Source organism: Ranitomeya variabilis, chromosome 4 (genome assembly GCF_051348905.1).
Source record: "Ranitomeya variabilis isolate aRanVar5 chromosome 4, aRanVar5.hap1, whole genome shotgun sequence".
Taxonomy (NCBI): Eukaryota; Metazoa; Chordata; class Amphibia; order Anura; family Dendrobatidae; genus Ranitomeya; species Ranitomeya variabilis.
In genome coordinates, this window is record NC_135235.1 from 128,402,379 (window position 1) to 128,423,551 (window position 21,173).

Sequence of the window (21,173 nt, forward strand, 5' to 3'; positions counted from 1 at the left end):
TATTAGGTACACCTGTCCAACTTCTTGTTAACACTTAATTTCTAATCAGCCAATCACATGGCGGCAACTCAGTGCATTTAGGCATGTAGACATGGTCAAGACAATCTCCTGCAGTTCAAACCGAGCATCAGTATGGGGAAGAAAGGTGATTTGAGTGCCTTTGAACGTGGCATGGTTGTTGGTGCCAGAAGGGCTGGTCTGAGTATTTCAGAAACTGCTGATCTACTGGGATTTTCACGCACAACCATCCCTAGGGTTTACAGAGAATGGTCCGAAAAAGAAAAAAAATCCAGTGAGCGGCAGTTCTGTGGGCGGAAATGCCTTGTTGATGCCAGAGGTCAGAGGAGAATGGGCAGACTGGTTCGAGCTGATAGAAAGGCAACAGTGACTCAAGTCGCCACCCGTTACAACCAAGGTAGGCCTAAGAGCATCTCTGAACGCACAGTGCGTCGAACTTTGAGGCAGATGGGCTACAGCAGCAGAAGACCACACCGGGTACCACTCCTTTCAGCTAAGAACAGGAAACTGAGGCTACAATTTGCACAAGCTCATCGAAATTGGACAGTAGAAGATTGGAAAAACGTTGCTTGGTCTGATGAGTCTCGATTTCTGCTGCGACATTCGGATGGTAGGGTCAGAATTTGGCGTAAACAACATGAAAGCATGGATCCATCCTGCCTTGTATGGAGCATCTTTGGGATGTGCAGCCGACAAATCTGCGGCAACTGTGTGATGCCATCATGTCAATATGGACCAAAATCTCTGAGGAATGCTTCCAGCACCTTGTTGAATCTATGCCATGAAGAATTGAGGCAGTTCTGAAGGCAAAAGGGGTCCAACCCGTTACTAGCATGGTGTACCTAATAAAGTGGCCGGTGAGTGTATATTACTGATGCTACAGTGTATTTGTATAACTATCTAAAACAAGTCTTGCAGTGTTTTTACCTAAAACCTTACTCTAAAAATATCACTAGTCTTATATGCAGTCACACTGATATATATTCATCCTACATTAACGTGAAATTGTATTAAGCCAGAGATGCAGTAGAAGGCGTTGGGGGAGCTCAAATTACTGTATGTAATTTCATAATCCCCTGGGGAGAGTGAGGCAGTGTTACTCACTATACAATTTTGCAGCTTACTAGAGATTCTTAACACTGTCCATACACAGAAAATGACGACCTTTTCCATTCTGGATATCAGTATCATTATAAACTAATGTGACTTTGTGAGTTCTATGCAATTAAAAAAGTCAAACTGTATATTAGATGACAACAAAATGCGCATCAGGGGCCCACTTTTGGTTCTGTACAATTATGAGAACTCCAGTTAACAAATAGGCAGCTAATAATTTAATTGCCTATTTGAGAATCAATACAGTATTATAATAATGGCAGTGTGGTCCAAGGACGTTAGATTGATACTTGGTGACCAGAGTCGGCAATGGGGGGATAAATGGGCAATTGCCCAGGGCCCTCATCCACAAACAGGGCCCCCTGATTCTGCAGACCCCTCCCCCCATGAAGTGCACAGACATGTACAGCATTACTTAAGAGTGTGTAATGCCGTGCATACTCTGTAGTTTGAACACATCTGTATCTCTTCCGTCAGGTCAAAAGTTAAGAAGGAGGCTGAAGGGCCAGCTTACAGCATAGCAGTGTGCAGACCCTGGGGACAGGAAGCATCCAGTAGTCCTGAGTTCCCTCCTCTTCACCATGGCTCAACCTTCCACGACTGCCATGGGATCTGAACAAGTGAAGCAGTGGGACCTGGCATATATATACACACACACATATATATACACACTAATACATACAGTTGTGGCCAAAAGTATTGACACCCCTGCAATTCTGTCAGATAATACTCAGTTTCTTCCTGAAAATGATTGCAAACACAAAATCTTTGTTATTATTATCTTCATTTAATTTGTCTTAAATGAAAAAACACAAAAAGAATTGTCCTAAAGCCAAATTGGATATAATTCCACACCAAACATAAAAAGGGGGTGGACAAAAGTATTGGCACTGTTCGAAAAATCATGTGATGCTTCTCTAATTTGTGTAATTAACAGCACCTGTAACTTACCTGTGGCACCTAACAGGTGTTGGCAATAACTAAATCACACTTGCAGCCAGTTGACGTGGATCAAAGTTGACTCAACCTCTGTCCTGTGTCCTCATGTGTACCACATTGAGCATGGAGAAAAGAAAGAAGACCAAAGAACTGTCTGAGGACTTGAGAAACCAAATTGTGAGGAAGCATGAGCAATCTCAAGGCTACAAGTCCATCTCCAAAGACCTGAATGTTCCTGTGTCTACCGTGCGCAGTGTCATCATGAAGTTTAAAGCCCATGGCACTGTGGTTAACCTCCCTAGATGTGGATGAAAAAGATAAATTGACAAGAGATTTCAATGCAAGATTGTGTGGATGTTGGATAAAGAACCTCGACTAACATCCAAACAAGTTCAAGCTACCCTGCAGTCCGAGGGTACAACAGTGTCAACCCGTACTATCCGTCGGCATCTGAATGAAAAGGGACTGTATGGTAGGAGACCCAGGAAGAACCCACTTCTTACCCCGAGACATAAAAAAGCCAGGCTGGAGTTTGCCAAATCTTACCTGAAAAAGACTAAAACATTTTGGAAGAATGTTCTCTGGTCAGGTGAGACAAAAGTAGAGCTTTTTGGGCAAAGGCATCAACATAGACTTTACAGGAGAAAAAAGAGGCATTCAAAGAAAAGAACATGGTCCTTACAGTCAAACATGGTGGAGGTTCCCTGATGTTTTGGGGTTGCTTTGCTGCCTCTGGCACTGGACTGCTGGCATTATGAAGTCTGAATACTACCAACAAATTTTGCAGCATAATGTAGGGCCCAGTGTGAGAAAGCTGGGTCTCCCTCAGAGGTCATGGGTCTTCCAGCAGGTCAGTGACCCAAAACCCACTTCAAAAAGCACTAGAAAATGTTTTGAGAGAAAGCACTGGAAACTTCTAAGGTGGCCAGCAATGAGTCCAGACCTGAATCCCATAGAACACCTGTGGAGAGATCTAAAAATGGCAGTTTGTAGAAGGCACCCTTCAAATATCAGGGACCTGGAGCAGTTTGCCAAAAAAGAATGGTCTAAAATTCCAGCAGAGCATTGTAAGAAACTCATTGATGGTTACCGGACGCGGTTGGTCACAGTTATTTTGGCTAAAGGTTGTGCAACCAAGTATTAGGCTGAGGATTCTACTTTTGTCTGGCCCATTTTTGGAGTTTTGTGTGAAATGATCAATGTTTTGCTTTTTGCTTCATTCTCTTTTGTGTTTTTTTCATTTAAGACAAATTAAATGAAGATAATAATACCAAAGAATTTGTGTTTGCAATCATTTTCAGGAAGAAACTGAGTATTATCTGACAGAATTGCAGGGGTGTCAATACTTTTGGCCACAACTGTATTGTATTTTATGAGATGAAATTTAATTGAATCCATTCATCCCGCTACCCGTGAAATGTTGCATGTGCCATTTACTGCAACACAACCCCAAAGTGTGATTGATCCACTCCCACGCTTAATGGTTGGTGACATGTTCTTTTCTTGAAATTCCGTGCCCTTTTTTCTCCACACATACCATTGATAATTGTGGCCAAAGAGTTCTATTTTAAGCTCATTGGTCCACAGGACTTGTTTCCAAAATGTATCAGGCTTGTTTAGATGTTCTTTTGCATAGTTCTGATGCAGAATTTTATGTTGAGGACGCAGGAGAAGTTGTCTTCTGATGACTCTTCCATGGAGGACATACAGTTAGGTCCATATACATTTGGACAGAGGCAACATTTTTCTAATTTTGCTTATAGACATTACCACAATTAATTTTAAACAAAACAATTCAAATGAAGTTGAAGTTCAGACTTTCAGCTTTCATTTGAGGGTATCCACAATAAAATTGGATGAAGGGTTTAGGAGTTTCAGCTCCTTAACATGTGCCACCCTGTTTTTAAAGGGACCAAAAGTAATTGGACAATTGACTCCAAGGCTATTTCATGGACAGGTGTGGGCAGGGCCGGACTTAGCCCAAAAGGCGCCCTGTGCGAGACTGCAAGACGGCGCCCCCCCCCCCCCAAACTTTGAAAGAAAACAATAACGCTTTAGTATTGACAACACGTTTACTTAGAAAACTTGTGTTTCCCTGCAAAACACTTTAAGAATATCCAAATACACTAATACTGCAATAACGGGAGTTATAAAGTGCTTTAAAGCGGTCCAAAAGTTTAAAAAAATGACTCTCGGTCTACAGCCCTATCGAGTCAGGGGCATCCCATTAAGGGTTGCCCCACCATCTGGGTGTCCTCGCAAACCCCCGAACGGCATACCTGCCGCTCACTTACTTCCGGTCCGCATCGCACCCCACCTGCTGCCGTCCGTCTGCAACGCCTCTCCTCGCTGGCAGTCACCCCTGCACTCTGATTGGCTGTCTGCCTGACGCTCACAGCCAATCGGAGCGCAGAGATGACGGCCAGAATGGAGAGGCGTTCCGGATGGGTGGCAGCAGGTCAGGTGCCGTGTGCAATTTGCAATGACGTTGACGGTTCTCCTGGCTCCAATGGAATTGTGTCCATACCACTCCTTATTTCACATTCTTGCTGCGGAACATCTGAAGTCGATTCCTCAGCAGTGCTCGGTACATTGGTGCCACCACCATGTTCAGAAGATTTTACAAACAGTCTTTTTAAAGCCCCTGCTTGCTTTTGAATTGCCTGCTCTGCTAAGGCCTTTCGCTTCCTGTTCTGTGCACCAGACGCTTTCTTAGGGCTCATCTTGCCTGACAAATGCTATTCCTCCCTGGAAAGGTTAGGTGTGGACCAAAGGTCTTATTAGTGCAGTCCACAGGCTACTATCTATCACCATCTATCTACTCATTTAAACCTAGGGTGGCAGAGGTGAGCAGGTGATAAGTAACTAGAAACATGTAAGACTTTGTAAATTCCACAAATGAATCCCCCCATTCCCCCCCGCGTAGCGCGCCGCTGCAAATTTTAGGCCACACCTCTGACCACACCCATTTCACAACTAGCCACGCCCCAACCCCATTTAGCACTTCTGATCACAATGTTTCGTAAACAATAATTATGAACAAAAAAAATATGGCCACACACGACGCTCCATAGTGTACATGGCCACACACGACGCTCCATAGTGTACAATGGCCACACACGACGCTCCATACTGTACAATGGCCACACACGACGCTCCATACTGTACAATGGCCACACACGACGCTCCATACTGTACAATGGCCACACACGACGCTCCATAGTGTACAATGGCCACACACGACGCTCCATACTGTACAATGGCCACACACGATGCTCCATACTGTATAATGACCACACACGACGCTCCATACTGTATAATGGCCACACACGACGCTCCATACTGTACAATGGCCACACACGACGCTCCATACTATACAATGGCCACACACGACGCTCCATAGTGTACAATGGCCACACACGACGCTCCATAGTGTACAATGGCCACACACGACGCTCCATAGTGTACAATGGCCACACACGACGCTCCATGCTGTACAATGGCCACACATGACGCTCCATAGTGTACAATGGCCACACACGATGCTCCATACTGTACAATGGCCACACACGACGCTCCATACTATACAATGGCCACACACGACGCTCTATACTGTACAATGGCCACACACGACGCTCCATAGTGTACAATGGCCACACACGACGCTCCATAGTGTACAATGGCCACACACGACGCTCCATGCTGTACAATGGCCACACATGACGCTCCATAGTGTACAATGGCCACACACGACGCTCCATACTGTACAATGGCCACACACGACGCTTCATAGTGTACAATGGCCACACACGACGCTCCATAGTGTACAATGGCCACACATGACGCTCCATACTGTATAATGACCGCACATGATGCTCCATACTGTATAATGACCGCACATGATGCTCCATACTGTATAATGACCGCACATGATGCTCCATACTGTATAATGACTGCACATGATGCTCCGTACCGTATATTGGCCGCACATGATACTTCGTACCATATAATGGCCACACATAGCTACTCCTACACACGCGGCTGCGCTCCGTACACTTTGCACACACGGTTCCGCTCCGTACACACGCGCTCCGCTCCATACACCTCGTACACATTCAGCTCCGCTCCGTACACCTCATACACACGGCTCCGCTCCGTACACCTCGCACACACACGGCTCCGCTCCGTACACCTCGCACACACGGCTCCGCTCACCTCGCACACACACTGCTCCGCTCCGCACACCTTGCACACACTGCTCCGCTCCGCACACCTCGCACACACACGGCTCCGCACACCTCGCACACACACTGCTCCGCACACCTCGCACACACACGGCTCCGCTCCGTACACCTCGCACACACACGGCTCCGCTCCGCACACCTCGCACACACACGGCTCCGCTCCGCACACCTCGCACACACACTGCTCCGCACACCTCGCACACACACTGCTCCGCACACCTCGCACACACACGGCTCCGCTCCGTACACCTCGCACACACGGCTCCGCTCCGCACACCTCGCACACACACTGCTCCGCTCCGCACACCTTGCACACACTGCTCCGCTCCGCACACCTCGCACACACACTGCTCCGCTCCGCACACCTCGCACACACACTGCTCCGCTCCGCACACCTCGCACACACACTGCTCCGCACACCTCGCACACACACGGCTCCGCTCCGTACACCTCGCACACACACGGCTCCGCTCCGCACACCTCGCACACACGGCTCCGCTCCGTACACCTCGCACACACACGGCTCCGCTCCGTACACCTCGCACACACGGCTCCGCTCCGTACACCTCGCACACACACGGCTCCGCTCTGCACACCTTGCACACACTGCTCCGCTCCGCACACCTCGCACACACACGGCTCCGCACACCTCGCACACACACTGCTCCGCTCCGCACACCTTGCACACACTGCTCCGCTCCGCACACCTCGCACACACACGGCTCCGCACACCTCGCACACACACTGCTCCGCACACCTCGCACACACACGGCTCCGCTCCGTACACCTCGCACACACACGGCTCCGCTCCGCACACCTCGCACACACACGGCTCCGCTCCGCACACCTCGCACACACACTGCTCCGCACACCTCGCACACACACTGCTCCGCACACCTCGCACACACACGGCTCCGCTCCGTACACCTCGCACACACGGCTCCGCTCCGCACACCTCGCACACACACTGCTCCGCTCCGCACACCTTGCACACACTGCTCCGCTCCGCACACCTCGCACACACACTGCTCCGCTCCGCACACCTCGCACACACACTGCTCCGCTCCGCACACCTCGCACACACACTGCTCCGCACACCTCGCACACACACGGCTCCGCTCCGTACACCTCGCACACACACGGCTCCGCTCCGCACACCTCGCACACACGGCTCCGCTCCGTACACCTCGCACACACACGGCTCCGCTCCGTACACCTCGCACACACGGCTCCGCTCCGTACACCTCGCACACACACGGCTCCGCTCTGCACACCTCGCACACACGGCTCCGCTCCGCACACCTCGCACACACGGCTCCGCTCCCCACACCTCGCACACACACGGCTCCGCTCCCCACACCTCGCACACACACAGCTCTGCTACATCCACACTGTACACCTCTTGACCCCACACACAGCCATTACTTACCTCATCCTGCAGCGGCAAGTTGCCAACCAGCACAACTTCGGAGGTCACGATCATGTGACCCCTGACTCCTCCCCTCCTGTGACCTCATCACAGGTCCTGTGCACAGAAAGCAGGCGGGCAGCCATACGGAACACAGGCGCAGCTCAGCTCTTCGGTCCTCCTCTGCTCTGTTCTCTTCTTCCTTTCCGGGAACAGAGCGGCGGCGCCCAGGGACGTGTGACGTCATGTCACACGCTGTGCACACAGCCAATCTCTCCCCGCTGGGGACAGCAGTAGGCGGAACTAAAGTTCCCTACATGCTGTCCCTGCCCGGCGGGGAGAAAGGCTTGTGCGTGTGACATAACGTCACATGCACAAAGCCGAGCGCCCGCTGGGAGTGGGACAGCGGCGGCGGGCGCCACAATAGGTGCGAGCGCCCTCGGGCCAGCCGATGATTAACTGCTAATTAAATCAAAGGCTCAAATCGGCGCCCTATGCCTTCTAGTAAGCCTTGGCGCCCTGTGCGGCCGCACAGGTCGCACAGGGCAAAGGCCGGCCCTGGGTGTGGGCAATCCCTTCGTTATGTCATTCTCAATTAAGCAGATAAAAGGCCTGGAGTTTATTTGAGGTGTGGTGCTTGCAGTTGTAAGGTTTTGCTGTGAAGTAAACAGGAGCTCTCCATGCAGGTGAAACAAGCCATCCTTAAGCTGCGAAAACAGAAAAAACCCATCGGATAAATTGCTACAATATTAGGAGTGGCAAAATCTACAATTTGGTACATCCTGAGAAAGAAAGAAAGCACTGGTGAACTCATCAATGCAAAAAGATCTGGGCGCCCACGGAAGACAACAGTGGTGGATGATCGCAGAATAAGCTCCATGGTGAAGAGAAACCCCTACACAACAGCCAACCAAGTGAACAATACTCTCCAGAAGGTCGGCGTATCAATATCCAAATCTACCATAAAGAGAAGACTGCACGAAAGTAAATACAGAGGGTTCACTGCACGGTGCAAGCCACTCATAAGCATCAAGAATAAAAAGGCTAGACTGGACTTGCTAAAAAACATCTAAAAAAGCCAGCACAGTTCAGGAAGAACATTCTTTGGACAGATGAATCCAAGATCAACCTCTACCAGAATGATGGAAAGAGAAAAGTATGGTGAAGGCGTGGTACAGCTCATGATCCAAAGCATACCACATCATCTGTAAAACACGGTGGAGGCAGTGTGATGGCTTGGCCATGCATGGCTGCCAGTGGCACTGGGTCACTAGTGTTTATTGATGATGTGACACAGGACAGAAGCAGCCGAATGAATTCTGAGGTATTCAGAGCCGCCATACTGTGTGCTCAGATCCAGCCAAATGCAGCCAAACTGATTGGTCGTCGTTTCATACTACAGATGGACAATGACCCAAAACATAAAGCCAAAGCAACTCAGGAGTTTATTAAAGCAAAGAAGTGGAATATTCTTGAATGGCCAAGTCAGTCACCTGATCTCAACCCAATTGAGCATGCATTTCACTTGTTAACCCCTTCCCGACATGTGACGTAATAGTACGTCACATGTCGGGACCCCCGCTTTGATGTGCGCTCCGGCGGTGAGCGCACATCAAAGTCGCGACATGTCAGCTGTTTTTTACAGCTGACATGTGCGCGCAATAGCGGCGGGTGAAATCGCGATCACCCGCCGCTATTAACTAGTTAAATGCCGCTGTCAAACTCAGACAGCGGCATTTAACTACCGCATCCGGCCGTGCGGCCGGATATGAGCGCATCGCCGACCCCCGTCACATGATCGGGGGTCGGCGATGCTTGTGCATTGTAACCATAGAGGTCCTGGAGACCTCTATGGTTACTGATCGCCGGTGGCTGTGAGCGCCCCCCTGTGGTCGGCGCTCACAGCACACCTGCATTTTAGCTACATAACAGCGATCTGATGATCGCTGTTATGTAGCAGAGCCGATCGGGCTGTGCCTGCTTCTAGCCTCCCATGGAGGCTATAGAAGCATGGTAAAAGTTAAAAAAAAAAGTAAAAAAAAATGTGAAAAAAATAAAAAAAATATAAAAGTTTAAATCACCCCCCTTTCGCCCCAATCAAAATAAATCAATAAAAAAAAAGCCCAACCTACACATATTTGGTATCGCCGCATTCAGAATCGCCCGATCTATCAATAAAAAAAAAGCATTAACCTGATCGCTAAACGGCGTAATGAAAAAAAAAATCGAAACGCCAGATTTACGTTTTTTTGGTCGCCACGACATTGCATTAAAATGCAATAACGGGCGATCAAAAGAACGTATCTGCACCGAAATGCTATCATTAAAAATGCCAGCTCGGCACGCAAAAAATAAGCCCTCACCCGACCCCAGATCACGAAAAATGGAGACGCTACGGGTATCGGAAAATGGCGCAATTTTATTTATTTATTTTTTTGCAAAGTTTGGAATTTTTTTTCACCACTTAGGTAAAAAAGAACCTAGTCATGTTTGGTGTCTATGAACTCGTACTGACCTGGAGAATCATAATGGCAGGTCAGTTTTAGCATTTAGTGAACCTAGCAAAATAGGCAAGCAAAAAACAAGTGTGGGATTGCACTTTTTTTGCAATTTCACTGCACTTGGAATTTTTTTCCCGTTTTCTAGTACACGACATGGTAAAACCAATGATGTCGTTCAAAAGTACAACTCGTCCCGCAAAAAATGAGCCCTCACATGGCCAAATTGACAGAAAAATAAAAAAGTTATGGCTCTGGGAAGGAGGGGAGCGAAAAACGAAAACGGAAAAACGGAAAAAGCTCCGGGGGTGAAGGGGTTAAAGACTAAACTTCAGACAGAAAGGCCCACAAACAAACAGCATCTGAAAACCACAGCAGTGAGGGCCTGGCAGAGCATCAAAAAGGAGGAAACTCCTTGTCCATGAGTTCAAGACTTTAGGCAGTCATTGGCAACAAAGGGTTTTCAACCAAGTACTAAAAATTAACATTTTATTTAAAATTATTGAATCTGTCCAATTACTTTTGGTCCCTTTAAAAACAGGGTGGTACATGTTAAGGATCTGACACTCCTAAACCCTTCATCCAATTTTAATGTGGATACCCTCAAATGAAAGCTGAAAGTCTGAACTTCAACTGCATCTGAATTGTTTTGTTTAAAATTCATTGTGGTAATGGCTATAACCAAAATTAGAAAAATGTTGTCTCTGTCCAAATATATATGGACCTAACTGTATTTGTGCAGGTGAATCTGAACAGTAGAACAATGTACCACAAATCCAGAATCTGCAAAATCTTTCTGAAGGTCTTCTGCAGTCAAGAAGGATTCTGATTTGCCTTCCTAGCAATCCTATGAGCAGCTCTCACAGCCATTATGCATGGTCTTCTAGACCTTATCTTGACCTCCACTGTTCCTGTTAACTGCCATTTCTTAATTATATTTCAAACTGAGGAAAGGGCAACTTGAAAACTATTTGTTATCTTTTTATCACCTTCTCCTGCTTTGTGGGTCTCCACCATTTTCAATGTGCTAGGCAGCTGCTTAGAAGAAACTATGGCTGCTGTTTTCTGGCACAAGGTTAGAGGAGGCTGGGTTTTTATAAACTATGACATTTTCATCACCTGGCCTTTCCTAACAATGATAGTGAACAAACCATAGCCCTAACAGGCTAATTAGGGTTTGAAACCTTGGTCAAAGTTATCACGGGAAACAAGGGAAAAGGGGGCTAATGGATCGAGAAATTGAAGGAACTTGCAAATTCGGTGAAGGAAGCCTGATAATATGGGGGTGTTTCACAGCCAAAGGTGTTGGATACTTGACCAGGATTGATGGTTGCGGAGCTTATGTGAGTATCCTACAAGATGAGTTACTTCAGACACTCTAGTAGTATGGGTATGGATGATAGAGTGTTACTAGGGATGTGATAATAGTATTGTTCCTTTTTCTCCCCCAAACTCTGTTCATGTACCATGTGATACTGCTACATTGATTAATGTATTATCACTATTCATTTTGAGTACTGCTACGCATAAAGCGTATTACTCTGCATTTATATATTTGTCTAATGCATGTTTTGCCATAATTGCACATGTACTGTTGTTAGGGAAAGTAAGTGCCCCGGGCCAGTTTAGTGTTAGGGGAGTAGTATCCCTAGTTGGCCATTAGATGGGGCATCATAGGCTTAGGTTTAGGGATAGCATAGGGAATAGTTAAGATAGGAGGGGCATGATGGGGATAAGACAGTTAGGTCTTCCTGTTTGAGTTCAGTTGGGGCCTGGGCACCCACACAGCTCACAGAGGGCTGGCTAGCCCAGGGCACGATTCACAACGTTCTTCTAGGAAGAGTGGGCCCAGCAGTAGTATCCAGGGGGCCAGAACAAAGAACAGAGAGTATAGCAGCTACAGAATTAGCAGTGCAGCATAAGTGGGACTGCAGCTGCTGGACAGAAGGAAGCTGAGCAAAGTGGGAGAAAGTGCACCAAGATGTGCAGGGTTTTGCATGGGCCACTATTCTCAGGACCGGGGCAAAGCGGCAAGGAATACCCCCATGTAAGGCAGAAATACTGGACATTCCCGAACGCAGGTGTAGCGACAGGCAAGGGTCAGAAACACCGGTGCCTGATGCTGCAACAGTGCGTGCCCTGGATGAAAAGTTGCTGAGTAAACATGTTGAAGTGAAACCGGACTGTGACTCTATTCTTGGAATCGTCTGCAGAGGTAACAGCCCCGTACCGGGAAAACCCTGATGGCGTAGAGGAGCAGCACCGACGTACTTTAAAGGAATGAGGCCAGCGGGTGATACAGGGATTACTGTCGGCCATGACTAATGCCCTGGCCCCCGATCCTTACATTCCAGCAGGACAATGATCCTAAACATACGTCGAGATTGGCAAAGGAATGGTTCAATGACAATGAAGCAGAGGTGCTGGATTGGTTCCACAGTCCCCAGACTTCAATCCAGTCAGACACTTGTGGGTATGGTTGATGAAAAAGTTGTATACATACCCAAGTGAGTCGCCAGTATGCACCAACTTTGGAAACGCTAGAAGGTTGAGACGTGCTTGAATATGATCGACAACATGCCCAGAAGGATTCAGACAGGGTTGAAAACCAAAAGGTAGATTTACAACATACTACCAAAATAATAAAAAATAGAAATGAGATTTTACAGAAGCAAAATAGTAACAATGCAAATACATGACAAATCTACATAACTAATGATATGCTAAAAAGTTGGAAGTCAAATTTATATATGCCAATATGATTATCTACAAAACTATGGTAGTCTCAAGTTCGAAGCAGTAGTAGATAGCGAGAAATGAAACCTGGAACTCAAAAGTCCAAAACATCGGCACCCTTTTGCTTGTCAGTTATACAGTATATATATATATATATATATATATATATATATATATATATATATATATATATATATATATATATATATATACAGTGCCTACAAGTAGTATTCAACCCCCTGCAGATTTAGCAGGTTTAATAAGATGCAAATAAGTTAGAGCCTTCAAACTTCAAACAAGAGCAGGATTTATTAACAGATGCATAAATCTTACAAAACAAAAAGTTTTGTTGCTCAGTTAAATTTTTATAAATTTTAAACATAAAAGTGTGGGTCAATTATTATTCAACCCCTAGGTTTAATATTTTGTGGAATAACCTTTGTTTGCAATTACAGCTAATAATCGTCTTTTATAAGACCTGATCAGGCCGGCACAGGTCTCTGGAGTTATCTTGGCCCACTCCTCCATGCAGATCTTCTCCAAGTTATCTAGGTTCTTTGGGTGTCTCATGTGGACTTTAATCTTGAGCTCCTTCCACAAGTTTTCAATTGGGTTAAGGTCAGGAGACTGACTAGGCCACTGCAACACCTTGATTTTTTGCCTCTTCAACCAGACCTTGGTTTTCTTGGCTGTGTGCTTTGGGTCGTTGTCTTGTTGGAAGATGAAATGACGACCCATCTTAAGATCCTTGATGGAGGAGCGGAGGTTCTTGGCCAAAATCTCCAGGTAGGCCGTGCTATCCATCTTCCCATGGATGCGGACCAGATGGCCAGGCCCCTTGGCTGAGAAACAGCCCCACAGCACGATGCTGCCACCACCATGCTTGACTGTAGGGATGGTATTCTTGGGGTCGTATGCAGTGCCATCCAGTCTCCAAACGTCACATGTGTGGTTGGCACCAAAGATCTCGATCTTGGTCTCATCAGACCAGAGAACCTTGAACCAGTCAGTCTCAGAGTCCTCCAAGTGATCATGAGCAAACTGTAGACGAGCGTTGACATGACGCTTTGAAAGTAAAGGTACGTTACGGGCTCGTCTGGAACGGAGACCATTGCGGTGGAGTACGTTACTTATGGTATTGACTGAAACCAATGTCCCCACTGCCATGATATCTTCCCGGAGCTCCTTCCTTGTTGTCCTTGGGTTAGCCTTGACTCTTCGGACAAGCCTGGCCTCGGCACGGGAGGAAACTTTCAAAGGCTGTCCAGGCCATGGAAGGCTAACAGTAGTTCCATAAGCCTTCCACTTCCGGATGATGCTCCCAACAGTGGAGACAGGTAGGCCCAACTTCTTGGAAAGGGTTTTGTACCCCTTGCCAGCCTTGTGACCCTCCACGATCTTGTCTCTGATGGCCTTGGAATGCTCCTTTGTCTTTCCCATGTTGACCATGTATGAGTGCTGTTCACAAGTTTGGGGAGGGTCTTAAATAGTCAGAAAAGGCTGGAAAAAGAGATAATTAATCCAAACATGTGAAGCTCATTGTTCTTTGTGCCTGAACTACTTCTTAATACTTTAGGGGAACCAAACAGAATTCTGGTGGGTTGAGGGGTTGAATAATAAATGACCCTCTGAAAAGACTTTACACAATTTAAAAAAAAAATAAACAAAGAAATAACATTCTTTTTTGATGCAGTGCATTTCACACTTCCAGGCTGATCTACAGTCCAAATGTCACAATGCCAAGTTAATTCCAAATGTGTAAACCTGCTAAATCTGCAGGGGGTTGAATACTACTTGTAGGCACTGTATATATGTGTGTATGTGTATATATATATATATATATATATATATATATATATATATATATATATACACACACATATACGTACATACATACACACACACAGTATAAGTCCGTGCTCCTTGTATGTGTGTTTTTTTTGCATTACAAAGTATAGGAGAAAGTTTGTAATTTCTTTCTTTCTTTATCCATACTGAAAAAAACACTGATGGCTGATGGTAGAAGCAGACATGCAGATAACACGCTGATCCAAAACATTGACTGTCACCTGACACGGACTGTGTACCATTTTTTCAGATAAGGATGTGTGAAAGGGACCTAAAGTATGTATAAAACATATGTGCTTGTACAGTGTGGATACCCGTTTTTGCTGCAGATATAGTACTTTAATAGTGTCATTATTAGGGTATGTGTCCACATTCAGGATTGCTTCAGGCTTTGGTCAGGATTTTATGCAGGTAAAATCCTGACCAAAACTGCACCTGAGGTAACTGGCAGGTCACCTGCGGTGTTCCTACGTGTTTTGCTCATTGTAGCAACATGCTGCGTTTGGAAAAAACGCACCGCATGTGCGTTTTCGCGGCAAAAACGCATGCGTTTTTTAACGCATAGTGGAGTCGGGATTTCATGAAATCCCCTCCACTATGCTGTAACATCTGGATGCTGCGTTTTTGACGCTGCAGAAAAACGCAGCGTCAAAAACGCAGCGTTTCCTGAACGTGGAAACATACCCTTAGGGTCCAACTGTAAGCAAAGTTTATGTCTACTGTTTGCGTTTTACATTAGGGCTTGTTCACACTGTGCTTCTGCAGCTCACCTGACGTGTCACGTAGTGACAAGGGACGGAGGGCGCCTACCTGATCCCTCAAACAAGGCGGCACCCTAGTATATCAGTGTCCCCCGGATTACCCAGGAAGGTAGAGATACTAGGGTCACATATTCCTATCTTAAACCTTATTTGCTCCCTCCTCCACCCAGAGATATGAGTCGGAAGAGTATAGGATTACACTAACCAGACAGACTAGGGTATACTGACAGGACAAAACAACAGAGTGGAACACAAGGAAGTGCTAGGTAGGAGAAACCAAATAGGAGATGATGAGGATAAGCATGCAAACCAACTCCACGCAAATCTCTCCTGAACAACTGTCTAACCGCCAAATACTGAATTTTTCCTCCAACACCTAACCAGGAAATAGAAATCTATCACTGGCAACTCCCAAGTGTGATTGGCAAGCATATATATCAGAGGGGAGTGGCCAACACAGAACAGCTGAGACAATTCAGGATGGAGAGCTCCAGATGACTGGACTGATTAACCCTTGCCATGACAGAGCAAGGAAAACCTGCACTGTTTATTAGGCTTAACAGTTCTAATCAGCTTCAGCATTTCCTGTGACCAGACACTGCGATCTTCTGGCTCCTCTATGTCACACTATCCCAGTAACACATAGGCTTCTGCCTGAATTCCCTATGGAGCCATAGACAGCAATGATAGGAATGGAGGTCAATAATCTCCATGTGTGACTTTTTTACTGATAGTGTCTGTACACTTTCAGAAGAAAAAACACAAATGAAATTCATTTAAACTCTGTTTGTGTCATTGGGGTGTATGATCCTGTTAGGGATTTGTCTGAATTCTGTTTTAGGGGGATTCGAGCAAAACCCCCGGACGCATTGCAGAAACACAGTTTAAACAGGGCTTAATGTACTATTATATGAAATTGTACAATCTCGTATACTATTCCAAACTATCACAGTATACCGGCCAGATGCCACTTTTTTTTTAATCTGCAGGCTGTCAATTCTTTCAGCATTTGTTTGCCTATTCAAATGAATGTAAAGCAAAAATGCAAGTAAAAATGCTGCAAAAAAGCATATAAAAACTCATAAAATGTGCGTACTGTGCGCTGTATTTTTCAAGCCAACACTATGGTTTTGGATGCAGAACAATCTGCAGCAAAAACGGTGCATGCGAACATACCCTAAAGAGTTTTCTGAAAATACAAAAAATAAATTAGCAGGAAATGATAAATTCCCGGGGCTCCAACCCCGATGCTATGGTGGTCTCCAGCACTCCAGGCTGCAGTGATCTTCTGGCTGTATCTTATGTTATAACTTTAGGGGACATATAGGCCTTTTTTCTTATATATTTTTTTTATTTTGCTGTTTGTGAGGCAGGATGTACAAGAAGACACTGTGCTAAAGTTTTCTATGATTTCACTGATAGGGATCATTCACACGAGCGTTGTCCGTGAAAAACAATGAACATCACTGGGCTGAATGTTATTCAATGGGGCACTGAAAATGTGCCTTTTTTTTTCTTCCACTGACCGAATCTGCATGTAAACGGGAAAAAAAAAATAAAAAAAAAAAAAAAAATCGCAGTGTGCTGTAGTTTCTACTGTAAATCGGGTGAGACTATGAGACTCACCCACTCACGTAAAAAAAATTGATGCCATCTGGAGCCTCAATATTGAGTCCGATTTTTACGGATACATTACAATTTTGTGACATAGGAAACTATAAATGGTCCTTCCTGTAAATTATTAATAACTGCTGCGGATAGAAAACAGATGGTATGCAGATGACAAGTGAGAAAAAAAATAATCCGCTGTTTCTGGATGAAACTGACCGCTTGTGTGAACCTACCCTTAGGTTATTGTTGGAATACTTCAGGATTGGGGGCCCCATTTTGGATTTCACCCAGGGCCCCAATTTGTCAAAAACTGGTCCTGTTGGTGACCCAGTTAAAAAAAAAGTTGACACCTCTGTTCTATGTTGGTAAAATTATTTGCTGATCCTTTGCTGCTAATAATCATAATTTAAAGAATCTATAAAGAAGAAAAATAATGAATATATTACAGAGTAGAAAAAGATAAAATCTGCTTCCTCTGTGTTTTCCTGAATTACCTGTCATGGTTCCAAATATAAAACAATGGAGACAGACATAGATTCGTATTTCACTCTCCATTGTCTGTGCACAGTCATGAGAATTTGGTGTATTGAGAAATGCTATGAAAGTACATTTTTCCCAGTTTCATTCATCTTGCTTACCAATTAAAAAGAAAAGATAATTCGCTACTATTAAAAACATCTTAATTTCAGCTAGTTCACAGACCAAATGGGCTTATCTTTTCCAAAACATTATGTCATTAGATTCATGGAGCCCGAACAACAGGCAGCATCAGATTTTGACTGTGCTTTGGTAACCAAGTATGTGTTTCAGCATTTCAGAGACATTCTTTGAAAAGCCATCCGGAACTATTTTCCGGTTCAGTTGATTGACAGGTCTCTCACATGTAGGTACATAGGGAGAAACCTGTCAATCAAATGGAGCAGTGCAGGGGGAATCCGGTGTGGGAAGTGGTCAGGTTTCTCCCTAAAGTCCATGGCCGGACTTACAAACTATGCCTTCTTTGAATTGCTGCCGTGTTTCAGAAAGAGACATACCTAAAAGAAATCACACAGTCAGACTCTGATTCAAGCTGCCTGTGGTTTGGAAGGATCTAATGACAGATTCCCGTTAAATAGGAATTAGCTAGCTGCTCAATCACTACATATGCTAAAGAAATACTAAATCAGGAAGAGCGCTTTAGATGGCATGCAGTCCATTCAAGGTGCCAATCTTGTAATTCAGTCAGCTGGATGTCAATACTGACAGAAAACAACCTGAAAAGTAAAGGTCTATTTACATGGGCCGTTAATCAGCAAGTGAGTATTTCTAGGAACACTTGTTCCTAATCGCTGCTCTGTGTAAGCCTGTCGCTTATTCGCCTGCTGACTGCATTGTTTATGTGGCTCTAAAATCATTGTGTAACCAGGTGTAACCAGCGCCAGTGCTGCTGACGATATGCAGGCTGTATGGGGACAGAACGATATTAGGAAAGCTTGTATAGATCCATGTGTCATTAACCCCTTAATGACCAGGCAATTTTCAATTTTTTCATCTCCTTCTTCCAAGAGCCATAACTTTTTTATTTTTCCGTCAATAAATCAATATGAGGCCCTGTGTTTTGTGGGAGAAATTTATCTTTTGAATTACATAATGTGACGCACTGGAAAGCGGAAAATACAGGGTGAGCCATTTATATGGATACACCTAAATAAAATGGGAATGGTTGGTGATATCAACTTCCTGTTTGTGGCACATTAGTATATGGGAGGAGGGAAACTTTTCAAGATGGGTGGCGACCATGTCGGCCATTTTGAAGGTGGCCATTTTGGATCCAACTTTATTTTTTTCAATGGGAAGTCATGTGACACATCAAAAACAATGGTGTGCTTGGTTTTAACGTAACTTTATTCTTTCATGAGTAATTTACAAGTTTATGACCACTTATAAAATGTGTTCAAAGTGCTGCCCATTTTGCTGGATTGTCTATGCAACCCTCTTCTCCCACTCTTGACACACTGATAGCAACACCGCAAAAGAAATGCTAGCACAGGCTTCCAGTATCCGTTGTTTTAGATGCTGCAGAGTAATGTACTGCAGTGTGCTGGCGCTAGAAAAGGTCAGAGAGGCCCAGCGCCTGCGCACTGCAGTACTTTACTTGCCCTCAACAGGGCAGAGAAGTATGCCTGCGCAGGAGCGCCGATGCCAGGGAGCCATGAAGATGAGGGAGGGTGGCGGCGCAAGAAGATGGAACATACCGGACCCAGACCTGCGACACCCATCGGACCAGACAAGACCGCCCCCCCCCCCCCCCGGGTGAGTATAATAAAACATTTTTCTTTTCTTTCAGGTCGGACCAGGGGGCTTATCTACAACATAATAGAATGCTGTAGATAAGCCCTGAAAGGCAGTGGCCACATCTTATTGCGGCAAAATCTGCAGACAGGTTCCCTATACATTCTGGAATGCTGTAGATAAGCCCCCGATGTAACCTGAGGCCTGTTGAGGGCAGAGCAAAGTACTGCATTGCACTGGCGCCGGGAAAGGTCAGAGAGGCCCGGCGACTGCGCACTGCAGTACTTTGCTCTGCCCTCAACAGGGCAGACAAAGGACGCCTGCGCCGGAGCGTGAAGACAAGAAGAGGACGTCATCCTATGAAGATGGGAGGCCCCGGACCGGTCTGCGACGCCCATCGGATCGGACCGCCCGCCCAGGTGAGTATAATCTAACCTCATCTTTCAGGTTACATCGGGGGCTTATCTACAGCATTCCAGAATGCTGTGGATAAGCCCCTGATGCCAGTGGGCTTAGCTCAACTTCCATTTTGGGGGTGACAGGTTCCCTTTAATCATGATCAAAGTCCCAACTCTATTAGCTGAAATGCATCCCTGAACTTATAGGAGCTTCCACCATGCTTCATTTTTGCCTCAGACACTCATTATTATGCTGCTCTCAAGCCCTTAGGGGACAAACTGCCTTCTGTTACAGCCAAATATTTCAATTTCTGATGCATCGGTCCAGAACACCTGCTGCCATTTTTCTGCACCCCAGTTCTTATGTTGCAGTGCATAGTTGAATCACTTGACATGGTTTCCATGTTTTAGGTATGGACTTGGACTACAATTTTTCTATGAAGACCACTTCTGGACAAATTTCTCCAAATAGTAGATGGCTGAAGCTGGGTCCCACTGGTTGCTGTCACCTCTGAGCTGATGGCACTGCTGGACATCTTCTGATATAGGAGGGAAGTAATTATTTGTATTTCATCTGCAGCACTAAGTTTACTTCGTCAACCACTGTGTTTATGGTCCTCAATGTCACCCATTTCTTGTGCTTTCATAAAAGAGCTTGAACATCATATCTTCAAGCCCCAGTCTGCATTGCAATCTTTGCCAGGGAGAGACCTTGCTGATGCAGTATAATTACCTTGTGTCCTGTTTCTATGCTTAGTCTTGCCATGGTGTCTGATATGTGACATGAGACTTTCTTCAACCTCACCTTTGTAGCGGAATTTGACTGGTCCTCACCCAGTTTTAAGTCTCTTACACAGCGGTTTCTATTAACGACTGAGTTTCAACCTCATGATCAGAATCACCTGTTTGGTAGAATTGGTGACTAGGGAAGAGCGAACGTTTTCGATGATACTCGGATATCACTCAAGTATCTGGGTGCTCGGTGAGCATTAGCCGGTCACTCGAACATTTGCTGTTACATAGTCAATTCGGCGATTTCCTTGTGCTTCACTGTAATGTTGTAGCCATCTTGGTAGGGGCATTGCTATGGCTGGCTGTGTGACATCATCAGGGGTTATAAAAGGACAGGCACTTTCAGGCCCAGCACACTGACGCCATTGCACAGCTCTCTGTCAGTTTTTATTGGAGGGAAAGAGTGCTGGTCCAGGCCTGTATGTGCACAGCTCAAGCATTCAGAGTAATGTAGTGCTGATACTGGTGCTGAAGCATCATAATAACAGTCCTTGTAAGGGCTATTCCTGTTTGCATCAGATACAATCTGCATT